This window comes from Orcinus orca, chromosome 18, assembly GCF_937001465.1.
Source record: "Orcinus orca chromosome 18, mOrcOrc1.1, whole genome shotgun sequence".
In the NCBI taxonomy this organism is placed as follows: Eukaryota; Metazoa; Chordata; class Mammalia; order Artiodactyla; family Delphinidae; genus Orcinus; species Orcinus orca.
In genome coordinates this window covers 25,575,483-25,589,612 of record NC_064576.1, presented here as the reverse complement: position 1 = coordinate 25,589,612, position 14,130 = coordinate 25,575,483, and the positions used below count along the sequence as shown (strand labels likewise).

At 36.6% G+C, this 14,130-nt stretch overlaps 1 long non-coding RNA gene across 1 annotated transcript in view; it reads right to left on the bottom strand.

The window, feature by feature from the left end:
• The window catches only part of LOC117195464 (uncharacterized), a 40,844-nt gene that overhangs the window by 11,595 nt on the left and 15,119 nt on the right, over positions 1-14,130 (bottom strand). The window contains exon 3 of the long non-coding RNA XR_007473127.1: positions 8,979-9,118. This is a non-coding gene — a long non-coding RNA (uncharacterized LOC117195464). The remainder of the gene's footprint in view (positions 1-8,978; positions 9,119-14,130) is intronic.

Here is a 14,130-nt window from a genome sequence, read left to right as displayed (position 1 = left end):
GTAGAGTGTATAATTTAAAATGTCTTTTAAATTACCTATGTTGCATTTATAAACAAGGGAAATAACATTGAGGATGATTCTCTTCACACTCTTTTGGTGCTATATGTGCTAAGAACTAGATTCTGCCAACAACCTGAATGAGCTTACAAGATGATTCTCCCCCAGAGCCTCCAAAAAAGGGTCCAGCCCAGGAGATAACCTTGACTTTGCCTTGTAAGACCCCAATCAAAGACCAAGCCAAGCCCACCCAGATCTGTATCTACATAACTGTGAGATAATAAATGGATTCTGTTTTAAGCCAAGTTTATGATTATTTGTCAGGGTAACAATAAAAAACTAATATATCAGTAAAATACCTTGTAGATCCACCCATGTTGTCACAAATGGCAGATTTCATTCTTTTTTATGGCCGAGTAATATTCCACTGTATGTATACACCACATATTCTTTATCCATTCGTCTGTCAGTGGACACTTAGGTTGCTTCCTTATCTTGGCCATTGTAAATAATGCTGCAGTGAACATAGGGGTGCATATATCTTTGGGTGTGTGGTTGGGAGAAATAGGTGAAAAGACTTAAGAGGTACAAAATTCCAGTTATAAAATAAAGAAGTCACTGGAATGTAATATACAGTATAAGGAATATAATCTGTAATACTATAATAACTTTGTATGGTGACAGATGGTCACTAGACTTATCATAGTAATACTTTTGTAATGTATTTAAATGTCAAATCACTATGTTATACACCTGAAACTAACATAATGTTGTATGTCAATTATACTTCAATAATTTTTTAAAAAAACGAATACATCTTTCCTCTTCTTCACTATACTGAATTTTCTCAATTGCAACTGTAATCTTTTGAATATGAAAATTTATTTTGTCATCTTTTGTTGTTGATTTAGAAATAGTTTCTGCCACTGTGATGTCTATAATATTTGAATATTTCTGGCAGTAAAAGTGTCTGTGTATTTATACATGGATGTTTTCACAGCTGGAACTTGGTGGCATCTAACATTGTTATTACAGAGGAATTTAGAGTACATGAAACCACAATATGGTTGAACTAAATTATATTATTCAAGTAATGGACTTGAACTGAAACCTATCTTGTATTCAAAACTGAAGATGAAAGATAAGATTCTTTTTTAAGTGACTAAAACATATAATGCTTCATCTTCCAGTATGAAAAAATCGAACTGTACATGAATGCTAGCTAATTTGTAGTCATTTACACTGAGCTGATTAAGCCCTTTATTTTATTCCATAAAAATGAGTAAGAAAAATAACCTCTAATGAAGAATAATAAAATTTCCTATGAGCCAGAAGCTATGTGAAGTCTCTTTTCATTTAAAGTTTAAAACGACCCCTTTAAGAAGTTACTATTATTATAGTTCTTTCATAGAGGAAGTAACAGCAGCTCAGAGAGATTACAGGATTTACCCAAGCTCACACAGTTGGAGCTGGAATTTGAGCTAAGGCAACTTGACAACAGAGCCCTAGTTCTTTTTATTTTTAGCAGTGTAAAATATGATTTTATTTTGAGAGAATTTCAAACATAGATAAGAGCTGCAAGTACAGAACAAAGGACTTTTTTCCTGACCCATTTGAGACTAAGTAGCTGATCTGAAGCCCCATCACCACCAAGTACGTAGGTGTATATTTCATACAAATAAGGACATTTGTATAAGCACAAAATGATCATCAACATTAGGAGTTAACCTTGATATGTTACCATCTAATCCTCAGACCCAGTTGATCCAATAATATTCTTTATGAGAAATGGATCCAGTTCAGAATCACACATTTCATTTTGATGCCACATCTCTTTAATCTTTTTCATTCTGGAACCGTTCCACAGTCTTTGCTTAATTTTCAAGACTTTTGAAAATTATAGGCCACTTACTTTGTAAAATATCCCTCAATTTCTGTTTTTCTATTGTTTCCTCTTGATTAGTTAGGCGTCTTTGACAGCCATATCACAAAAGTAATTCTGTGCTCTCCTCATTGCACCGTATTGAGAGCACATAGTGATGTTCACTTTAATCTCTTGATTAATTAAGGTGATGCCTGACAGATTTTCCTGCTGTGAAGCTATTTTTGTTCGTTTATAATTAAAAGTATATTGTGGGGGAGGTTTTTTGGAGATAAGAATTATCCTATTCCTCAATAAACTTTCAGTTTATTCATTTATTAATTTATATCAGTATCATCTCATAGATTTCTACTTTATTCAGTGATTTATAATCCATTCATATCATTATTTATTTGTATTTTTATTTTGGCCAGTGGGAGCCACTTAAGCTGGTTGGTGTGTCCATTTGACACATTAACAAAGGCCCTAGAATCAGCCATTTCTTCATGAACGAGCCATTTCTGGTTCCTTTGTATAAAGAATGATATTTAGCAGCCCAGTTTTGGGTGTTAGGTGTTCTCATTGCTATTAGAGCGCTGTTCCCAGGCCCTTTCACAGCACTAAGGAATATATGGTGTGTGTATTCATACACATTAACATCTACTTTTATTTCTATTTATATCTCTCTACATTGAAATCCATGAGTTCACACCAATATCCTGTATTCCAATCCAACATCAGAATTCACTGTAATTTTCTCCCTTTCCTTATCTGTAACTTCCTTGTTAGAAGTAAGAGCCTGTCTCACATTATCCATATATTTATACATTTGATCAATCTCACAGTGGATTGATCCAAACTCCCATCACCACTACAACCCCCCTCTCACTATTATTGGGATATAACACCTCTATCTGGGCCATCCCCACATCTAGAAGCCCTCCTCATATGCTTCAGCTCCAAAAACTCCATCAGTTTGTCCACATGGACAATTTCATAACCTTGCTTAGACTCTGCATTTCACCAAGCTGGCCAGCCCTGCATGAATACCCTTCCTAGTCACTGACACCCACCAGACCACCCCACATGTGAAACTGTGTCACCATACTTGAGCTCCCATAGCGTCATTAGGCCTTTCTCTTGCAGGAAGCTGTCCACACACTAGAGCCTCGTTCTTATGCACTGTCATGGGCAAGGAGAAGAATGAACCTATTACACCTTTACCACATAATGATTTCATTTATAAGTATTTGTACCTGTCCTGATGGGTAACAGCTGCTGCTGAACCTACATGCTCAGGAAAAGAGAGAGAGAATTAGGTAATTCATTTCCCCCTGATTTCTGAGATACCCTAATCAAAATAAACCAAACTGGATAATTCTGTTCCCAGTGATTCCATCCTGCCCAGTCATCTCTCTTTTCCAGGACATGAGCCCCTTCTTTTTGAGTAGCTTCTACAAGGCATTAGGAGATTCATGCTTAATGAGCAGGACAACTTCTATTTTATTCTTTACAGGAAATGGTGAAGCATTCACCACTTTAGTCTCTTATAAATAGCCTAGGCTCTGCCTACATAAAGGATAAATTCCCTTGGTGTTAGCTCAGCTCCATATGTAGAAAGGCACCACTTCTAAGTCAGCCTTCAGTACTATCATATTAGCTAATTGTTTCACTTAACACCACTTTGTGTTGCCAACTAATTTAGAAGTTTCAAGGCCCACATTGTATTTATCTTTGTATCCCTAGTGCCTGAAGCACAATAGGCTCCTAAAAAATTTTTAATGGATGATTGAATGATTGAGTAAATGAGAGAACTTCAGGAGCTATAAAGTGAAGTTTCTTTTGATCCTTCTCGTAACACAAAGCAAATAATAAAGTTTTCATTACCAAACTGTTGGTTTACATGTAAATATATATATCCATGTATGTATGTATTTATATTCTATTTTTTTTAATTTATTTAATTTATTTTATTTTTGGCTGCGTTGAGTCTTCGTTGCTGCACGCGGGCTCTCTCTAGTTGCAGAGAGCGGGGGCTCTTTGTTGCGGTGCACAGGCTTCTCATTACAGTGGCTTCTCTTGTTGCGGAGCACGGGCTCTAGGCCCATGGGCTTCAGTAGTTGTGGTGCACGAGGGCTTAGTTGCTCCGCAGCATGTGGGATCTTCCCAGACCAGGGCTCGAATCCATGTCCCCTGCATTGGTGGGCGGATTCTCAACCACTGCGCCACCAGGGAAGCCCATATGCTATTTTTGTCCTCCAGCACATGCTGCTATGGGGGACAAGAGTTCTCATATTCTTTATGAAGAAACAAGGGGTGACGTGGATCATTATAATTTCAAAGTCACTTTCTTCTCATTCACTGAAACACCTGAGACCAATCCTACCTGTGGTTATAAGATAGTTTCCCTTCATATCTGCCTCTGTTCCTTCCACATCACACATCTGAGCATATAAGATCATCCCCAAAGTATGAGGGTACAAATAAGCTGAACATTGTCATATTTTTCTTTAACAGACATACACAAACAGTACTGAATATAGATCTGTTAACTCTGGTCCCTAATCTATCAAAATCTGTCATATGCTTTCAATACCCATATACAGTTCTAAACCAAAATATCTTTTAATAGCTATCTATAATTTAGTAAACCTAGTACTCACTACCAAATTTCCACTGATATCTGACATGATTTGCATAGTTAGTGAGTGCTAAACTGGAAATCTTTTAACCTGCAGACTCAGGAATATTGAAATGTAGTTTAAGCTCATTAACATTTTGACTGATTCAAACCACAGTATAACCAAACAAAAATGATGACAAAGCTCACTGTTTCTATTTATGAGGAAAGATTTATAAAGGAAACATATTTATATTATTCAGTTAAAATACCACTTTCAATAATGGTTAGGAAAATTAATGACACTTAAGGTTTACGAGAAGAATTTACTTTAAATTTTATTAAAACTTAGCAAAATTGAATATTCTCAGATGAATTAGTCTATGAAAAGTGTCAGAAATTTAGAGGGTCAGTTATTTGGGGAAATACACACACACAATGTAAACAATTAAGATACTATACATCAAGTGATGCCATGGAAAATGGCAGAACAGGAAGCTCCAGGGATCAGTCTCTTCACCAAAAGAACAATTAAGTTGGGGAAAAAACCTATCAGAATCATCTAATTTGGAACTTGGGAACATGGTCAGACATTTACAACAACCAGAGAAGCACTTGGTAAAGGAAGAGGCTGCTGAACTTTGGTAAGAATGTGACCTGCATGAACCAGCTATGAACCCTTATTCCTCAGCCCACTTTGGCCTTGGAGATGGCAGCCCATACTCCTAGAGCAAAGGGCAAGTGCTAGGGTAGACAGGAAGGACCTTGTTCTCCACAAATTTAAGGTTGTATGTTTTGGATGGTTTGGCTCTTCCCTGAGAAACAGGTGCAGACTCTTGCCTTTGTTTTGGCCCCCTCAGACTGCAGTGGAGTCCCCAGAAACAGCTTCTACTGAAAGATTTAAAGACATACATAGTTTTTAAAAATTCAGATATTTAAGGAAATAGCTCACAGGCTGACTGAAGAGATAATGGAACTGCAAAAAATGGAATTGCAAAAAAAGAATAAATACCCTAGGAATAAACCTACCTAAGGAGACAAAGACATATAGGCAGAAAACTATGACACTGATGAAAGAAATTAAAGATGATACAAACAGATGGAGAGAGATACCATGTTCTTGGACTGAAAAAATCAACTTTGTGAAAATGACTATACTACCCAAAGTAATCTACAGATTCAATGCAATCCCTATCAAACTACCAATGGCAATTTCCACAGAACTAGAACAAAAAATTGCATAATTTGTATGGGAATACAAAAGACCCTGAATAGCCAAAGCAATCTTGAGAAAGAAAAACAGAGCTGGAGGAATCAGGCTCCCTGACTTCAGACTATACTACGAAGCTACAGTAGTCAAGACAGTATGGTACTAGCACTAAAACAGAAATATAAATCAATGGAACAGGATAGAAAGCCCAGATATAAACCCACGCACATATGGTCATCTTATCTTTGATAAAGTAGGCAAGAATATACAACGGAGAAAAGATAGCCTCTTCAATAAATGGTGCTGGGAAAACTGGACAGCTACATGTAAAAGAATGAAATTAGAACAATTCCTAACACCGTACACAAAAATAAACTCAAAATGGATTAAAGACCTACGTGTAAGGCCAGACACTATAAAGCTCTTAGAGGAAAACATAGGCAGAACACCCTGTGACGTAAATCACAGCAAGATCTTTTTTGACCCACCTCCTAGAGAAAGGGAAATGAAAACTAAAATAAAAAAATGGGACCTAATGAAACTTAAAAGGTTTTGCACAGCAAAGGAAACCATAAACAAGATGAAACGACAACCCTCAGAATGGGAGAAAATATTTGCAAATGAAGCAACTGACAAAGGATTAATCTCCAAAATATACAAGCAGTTCATGCAGGTCAATATCAAAAAAACAAACAACCCAATCCAAAAATGGGCAGAAGACCTGAATAGACATTTGTCCAAAGAAGATACACAGATTGCCAACTAACACATGAAAGAATGCTCAACATCATTAATCATTAATCAATGAGGTATCACCTGACACCAGTCAGCATAGCCATCAACAAAAAGTCTACAAACAATAAATGCTGGAGAGGGTATGGAGAAAAGGGAACCCTCTTGCACTGTTGGTGGGAATGTAAATTGATAGGGTCACTATGGAGAACAGCATGGAGGTTCCTTAAAAAACTAAAAATAGAACTACCATGTAACCCAGCAATCCCACTACTGGGTATATACCCTGAGAAAACCATAATTCAAAAAGAGTCATGTAACACAATCTTCATTGCAGCACTATTTACAATAGTAGGACATGGAAGCAACCTAAGTGTCCATCGACAGATGAATGGATAAAGAAGATGTGGCACATATATACAATGGAATATTACTCAGCCATAAAAAGAAATGAAATTGAGTTACTTGTAGTGAGGTGGATGGACCTAGAGTCTGTCATACAGAGTGAAGTAAGTCAGAAAGAGAAAAACAAATACCATATGCTAACACATATATATGGAATCTAAAAAAAAAAAAAAAGGTTCTGAAGAACCTAGGGGCAAGACAGGAATAAAGATGCAGACATAGAGAATAGGCCTGAGGACAATGGGGAGGGGGAAGGGTAAACTGGGAGGAAGTGAGAGAGTTGCATGGACATACATACACTACCAGATGTAAAATAGATAGCTAGTGGGAAGCAGCCGCATAACACAGGGAGATCAGCTTGGTGATTTGTGACCACCTAGAGGGGTGGGATGGGGAGGGTCGGAGGGAGATGCAAGAGGGAGGGGATATGGGGATATATGTATACGTATAGCTGATTCACCTTGTTATAAAGCAGAAACTTAACACACCATTGTAAAGCAATTATACTCCAATAAAGATGTTAAAAAAAAAAGAGAAAAATGTTGTACTTAGTATTGTGACAGATAGAATGTAGTAGACTTATCATGGTGATTATTTTGTAATATGTAAAGATACTTAATCACTATGTTCTATATCTGAAACTAATATAATATTGTAAATTAATACCAAAAAATAAAGAAAAAGGAAAAACCAGCACAAAGTCAGAAGTGGCACTCTGTCTGTCTCTGCCAGCTCTCAGGAGAGTTTGTCATAAGGGGTCTCAATCCATAAGGGGCTTTTGTTGTCTCGACTTTTGTTGTTTTGTTAGTGCTGGAAAAGTCCCATTAGGGACCTGCAGGGTGTCACAGATTAGCGAGTTTGTGACTGGAGGTATCTCACATTCTAATGGGAAACCAGAGACAGCATTGTCACTACACCATTCTTACCTCCTATGACAACAAAGGGCTTTACTTTCTTAGATTATACTTAGCAATAAATTCTCTGGTTCTTTCAAGGGCTGCATTTTTTCAGCCCTCTTTTGGGACACCTCTTATGTTCATGGTTAAGCCATAAGAAGGCTTATCTGTTTGAGTAGCTATTGAGATCTGTATAAGATCCTACTCATCAATGTCCAGATAATGGATACTTTGAATTGGCTATATTTGAAAGAAAAAAGAAAAAAATAGAGAGCTCTCATCCTAAACAACTGTCTTGTTGATACCTATGGAAAGATCAAGTTAAAAATTAGACACAAAAACCACTTCTCTGGTGGTTCAGTGGTTAAGACTCCATGCTTCCAATGTAGGGGGCGCAGGTTCGATCCCTGGTTGGGAAACTAAGATCCCACATGCCACATGGCAAAAAAAAAAAAAATTATACACAAAGGAATGTAACAGAGAGCCTTAGAGACTCCCTTAACAAGATGAAAGAACCTAGAAGGGTAAAGGAAAAATTTTCTTCCCCTACACATATGTAAGCAAGTAGTTGAAACACTTAAAATTTTTGATAGAATTGTGTTCAAAGTATGTGGGGACATGAGGAAACCACAACCAACTATGGTGAGAGGGTTGGAGAAAGTCTCATAGAAGTGATGATGCAATGGAGGGAAAAATATGGGGAGCTTCATTTTCAGTGAGGAAAAGCACCTGTTCAGAGTCATGGATCCTGAAAGAAATGGTGTCATAAGTGAGAACAGACCTTGAACTTCAAGGAGGTAGTGAGGTTCTGGAGATGAGGCTGAGGGATGGGTGAGTTGAGGCTGGGACGTCCTTATCAGTGCAAAAAGATTGGGAATTGACTTTATAAGCAGCAGAGATGCCATGACATTTGTGAAGAGGGGAGCATGGTTGTATTTGTTGTTTTTAAGGATAATGTGGGCAGCTTTGAGAAGGGTGGACTTCACTGGGAAAGAGAAAGGAAGTGAGAGTGTGTTTGAAAGGCTATTATAATTTGTATAAACAAAAGTTAATGTGAAACTGAACCTTGTAAGGGGAAGGAAAGCATTGGACGTGGTTGTTTATTAAACTCCCTGAAATTATAATTATAATTAAATAATTATATATAATTAATTATATATTTAATTAAATGATTATAATATAATTATCATTAAAATATTCACATAAAAATATAAATAAAATAAATTACTGAAATAAATAAAAGTCAAAACTACTCACCTAAATGTTATTCTCCTTGTTAAAGGACAGTAACTTCAGCATGTAGTTGGACCACACCATTTACCGTAAACTCTCTCTGAGTCCTGGAGGTGCATGTCCTGGAGGTGCATGGAAACAACCTTGGTTGTGGTGGTCCAACCCTGACCAAGAGATGTGTTAGAAAAGTGAAATAGCTCATTTTCATGAAAGCACCTCAAATAATGTAAAACTGATGGTCATTGACAAATTAAATCTAACACATTTTTTTTTTATATCTAACACATTTTAACGAAACAGTTATTCCCTATCCTTGCTAGCTTTTCTAATATCTTTATTCTTGGGGTGAGATCGCATGTTTCCAGGAATCATAATTTGCATACTAAAATGTCTGGGCTATTAGTTTCAGTGTTCGTTGTGAAACTTTCTCTGTCATCTCCAGTGTTTTATTTGGTTTTGTTTTATTTTTGCTCTTTCCTTACGTATTCTCTAACCTCCCGCAGTTTTTTGTGCACACACCGCCGGTTTGGCTTACTACTTACTCTAATAATGTTGTGTGTGTGCCTTCTCTCCTTGGTCACAGTGCCACAGAGGTATAGATCTTCCTTATATAGTACCTAGCGCAAAATGTGTTAACAAGTATTTATTCAGTGAATATTGGAATAAATAATAAATGAATAGAATGGCCAGTTTTCAGGTCTTTCAATGGAGGAAAGGTCAAATGCCAGACCCTTGCCTTGATCTGACAGGGAAAATCCATTTCAGAGTATTACCTAGACTCCAATCCCAAAACAGACTAGGATGATGAGATAAGAAGCACATTTCTTTCTTGAAGACTATGTTTGTCAAGTTAACCAGAGACTTTAGACCTCAGCATTATTTTCCCTTGTTGTGAATTCCTGTATTTGTCATGTACAGTTCATTGGCATCGCAAGATGAGTGCATTAAGCGTGTTCATAGGATGAAAATAAACACAGCACGGGAGGGCAGAGATTACTGTGTAAACTGGGTAAAACTGCAGAGGAAAAGGGAGTAAATCAGCCAATAAATATTTGCACTATTAGTAGGAAGACAAGAATCCCCTTTTTGATATTTTTAAGACTATTTAAATCTTTTTTTTTTTTTTTAGCATTTTTGTTATTCTCTCTTTTAGAATTAGCCTAAATTTAGAAATAAAAGAACGGAGCTATAGAGAAGTCAAAGACATACCAAGTCATACAGTTTGTCTGAGGGGCTTATACTCGATGCAAAGTTTGAATGTTGATTGATCTCTGATTTCTGCTCATTTACTTCAGAACTCTGTTCACTAGTTGGTGATATCCTGAATGAATGCCTTTTTTCCCCTCAAGATCCTTTTGCAATCTCCCTCAGAAAATGTTATAAGGATTACATCTCACAAGTTTTTTGTTGTTGTTGAATAATATGATTTACTCTTACTTTCAAAAAGGACCACACAACAACCTCTAATAATTACTGATAAGGCAAAGCCAGTGATATTCTACACCTTCATTAGAATTTTGAATTTGGGCATTAGCTGGTAGAGAAATGAAATTTTCCCCTTGTTAGCTGGTGAATTAATACACCTCCATAGTGGGTCAAAGCTGTCCCTTCTGGTGGGTGTTTTGGCACCCCTTATAAGTTAATTAAAAGATATGAGTGCACTATTATTTTGTTTTACAAATAGCAGATATACTCATGACATATATACACTAATATGTATAAAATAGATAACTAATAAGAACCTGCTGTATAAAAAATAAATAAAATAAAAAGAAGTATTTCATTCATTTAGTCTGACTGAATTGTGCCCTCAGAAGTAGAATGAAACACTGGTCTAACTAAATCAGGGTCTTAATACTTTGAAAATATCTGAAATGATTATTTCAGATTTTGTTTCCCATAGTCTATTAACAATGGAGTCTATTAACAATCTATTTAGTAAAATACTTGACTTTTTTTCTTTCCCTTTTTCCCTCCCCAGAAGCAGTAAATCCATCTTTCTTGATTTATAAGAGCTCTCCTGAGCCATTCATATGCCTTGAAGGTTTTGCACATTATTATTCTTTAGTTATCCTTATAATAACAAAATAACTTCCCAAAATGCACATTTCACTTTTGGCTAAACTGTTTGGTTCAAATAGGTATACATGGGAGTTTGAACAGGGTTTCTCCAAACCAGGAAGGCTTTGTTAGAAGCTCTGTTAAGAGGCAATTCAAGGTTAAAATTCAGCTTGACTCTCTGAGCAAACCCAGCACCTTCACTCCCACCCCCAGTCCAGCCCTGTGGCTTCCTCCTCTCCCCTCCCCCAGAGAAGGAGGCTCATCAACATTAGCACACAAATGCAAAATCACCAGCCAAGCCTCTCCCTAGGAATACAAATTAGGGGCAGGTAGTTGAAGAGCTTAGAAAGCCGAAATCGGTCACAATGAGAAGGGTGAATGGATGAGAGACTGAAAGTGGGGTAAAGTGTTTCGCTTTTGTCATTTAAAGTGACGTCTTTAACTCTTTGCCTTCTAGAGACTACCCCTCATCAAATAATAGAGCTTTGCAATCAAGAGTTTCAGGGTAAAAAAAAGGTATCGTGTTTCCTTTCATAAGGTATAATGATAAAATTAGATATTCACTGGGGCCTATGTCTGACAAAAATACCATAGATAGTCTGGGACACTGAATAATTTCCTAGTAGACTTTTTATTAAAAAGAAAAAAAAAGAGGTCCACATTAGCTGACTAGTGAGTTTCCCTTTTTCCTTTTGGTCACTGCTTTTAGCTCAATGCAAGTAGTGTTTCACTGCATTTACATTTGGCTGAATTTTGATTTGGGAGGTGAGTTTGGCTGGAAGCTTGAATCTTATTTTTTAATTAGCTCTGCCTTATCTAGTAATCAATGGCAGAGCCTCGCCACGGCTTTCTGTAACAATTATGAGATCAGTGACTAAGTTTTTTCCTAGATTGCCGAAGCTTTGGATATCCTGAGACTTGGATGTCCCAAAAGAAATACTGGAGGCAAAGCAACCAGCAATGTGCATACACATTCTCAAACTCAAATCTAGATGTTTAAGCATGATGCTATCTCAGTGATTAGAAACAGAACTAGAGACTAGCAAGATGCCTTAGTCATTTTTTAAGGCAACCAAGGGACACAGAAGTAAGTATACAGCTTAATTAAAACTCAGGGCTTCTACTACAACAGTATATTTGACTTAGAACTAAAAGTTTTTATTTTAATTAAGAGTTCATTTCCAGACCACAGGCGCATGAGAAGATGCTCGAAATTGCTAATTATTAGAGAAATGCAAATCAAAACTACAATGAAGAATTACCTAACACCAGTAAGAATGGCCATCATTAAAAAGTCTACAAATAATAAATGCTGGAGAGGGTGTGGAGAAAAAGGAACTCCCCTACTCTGTTGGTGGGAATGCAAATTGGTATAGACACTATGGAGAACAGTATGGAGGTTCCATAAAAAACTAAAAATAGAACTACCATATGACCCAGCAATCCCACTCCTGGGCATATATCTGGAGAAAACTCTAATTCGAAAAGATACATGCACCCCAGTGTTCACTGTAGCACCATTTACACTAGCCAAGACATGGAAGCAACCTATATGTCCTTCGACAGATGAATGGCTAAAGGAGATATTGTCGACTTAAAAAAATGTACAACGTGAGAGTTGCGAGTTAAGTTTTATTTGGGGCAAAATGAGGACTGCAGCCCAGGAGACAGCATTTCAGATAGCTCTGAGGAACTGTTCCAGAGAGGTAGGGGGAATATCAGTACATATGTGATTTTGGTGAAGGGGGAGTACATAAAATCAAGCACATATTTTTTTGCAGAAGGTTTCTGCCAGTCACGTGGAGCAGTCGTCACTATGAAGGATTTTAGTGCTTTTCTAGATACGAGGAGATGCAAGAATTGCGCTCATAAAATCGGCTCCCGAAAATATCTAACTATCTGAAGACCGGTTCTGCCAGTTTTTCCCAGAGCACAGAGTGCCTCATTTCTGCTCTCCACCCTGAACTCCTTTCAGGAGGTGTTGAAAATCAGCAGCTGCAGCAAAACATGATTTAATCCTTGTAGAGTTATTTGGCAAGTGCCAATTTGTTGTTGACCATATATGTATATATATGGTGGAATATTACCCAGCCATAAAAAAGAATGAAATGATGCCATTTGCAGCAACATGGATGGACCTAGATATTATCATACTAAGTGAAGCAAGTCAGGAAGAGAAAGAATAATATCATATCACTTATATATGGAATCTAAAATCTGATACAAATGAACTTATTTACAAAACAGAAACAGACTCACAGACATAGAAAACAAACTTATGGTTACCAAACAGGAAAAGGGATGGGCTGGTTGGGATAAATTAGGAGTTTGGGATTAACATATACACACTGCTATATATAAAATGGATAAGCAACAAGGACCTACTGTATAGCACAGGAAACTGTATTCAATGCCTTATAATAACTTATAATGGAAAAGAATCTGAAAATGAATATATACATATAATATATTACATATATAATATATGTATATATATAACTGAATCACTATGCTGTACACCTAAGACTGGCACAGCATGTGAATTAACTATACTTCAATAAAAATGGTTATTAAAAAAAAGAGTGCATAATTTGGAGAGACCAGTTCTTGTTCTAATGATAGAGATCAGAAATCATTACTATAATTATTTATTAAATACCTTCTGTGTTCCCTTCAGATTCATGTTTATCTCTGAGCCTTAAGTTTATGGTAAGACTAATTTGGACAAACGTCGTAATTGCTGAAGAAGATATGTCATTGAAGCAGAGAGAGTTTGTAAAAAATAAATCCTAAGATATCCAAAATAGTCATTTATATGATAATATTGAAAGGGAGAGGGCTGGGAGACAGAGCACATGTTGGGCATGCCTGTAATGGGTTTTTACAGTCTATTATGTCATAGTCACAATGTTTCCATTGCAAAGGAGGGGAAGCAGGGCCACAGAAAGCTTTGGTTTTTATTTTGTTTTATTTTACAATGACATTCTTAACTAACCCTATTCCTCTTATTTCTCCAGATACATACAATTTTTTTGAGAACAAATATGGTCTTTCTTTCTCAGTGTCTTGAATAGTACTGTTTATAATATTAGTGCTTAAAAATTTAGCAGTTTAA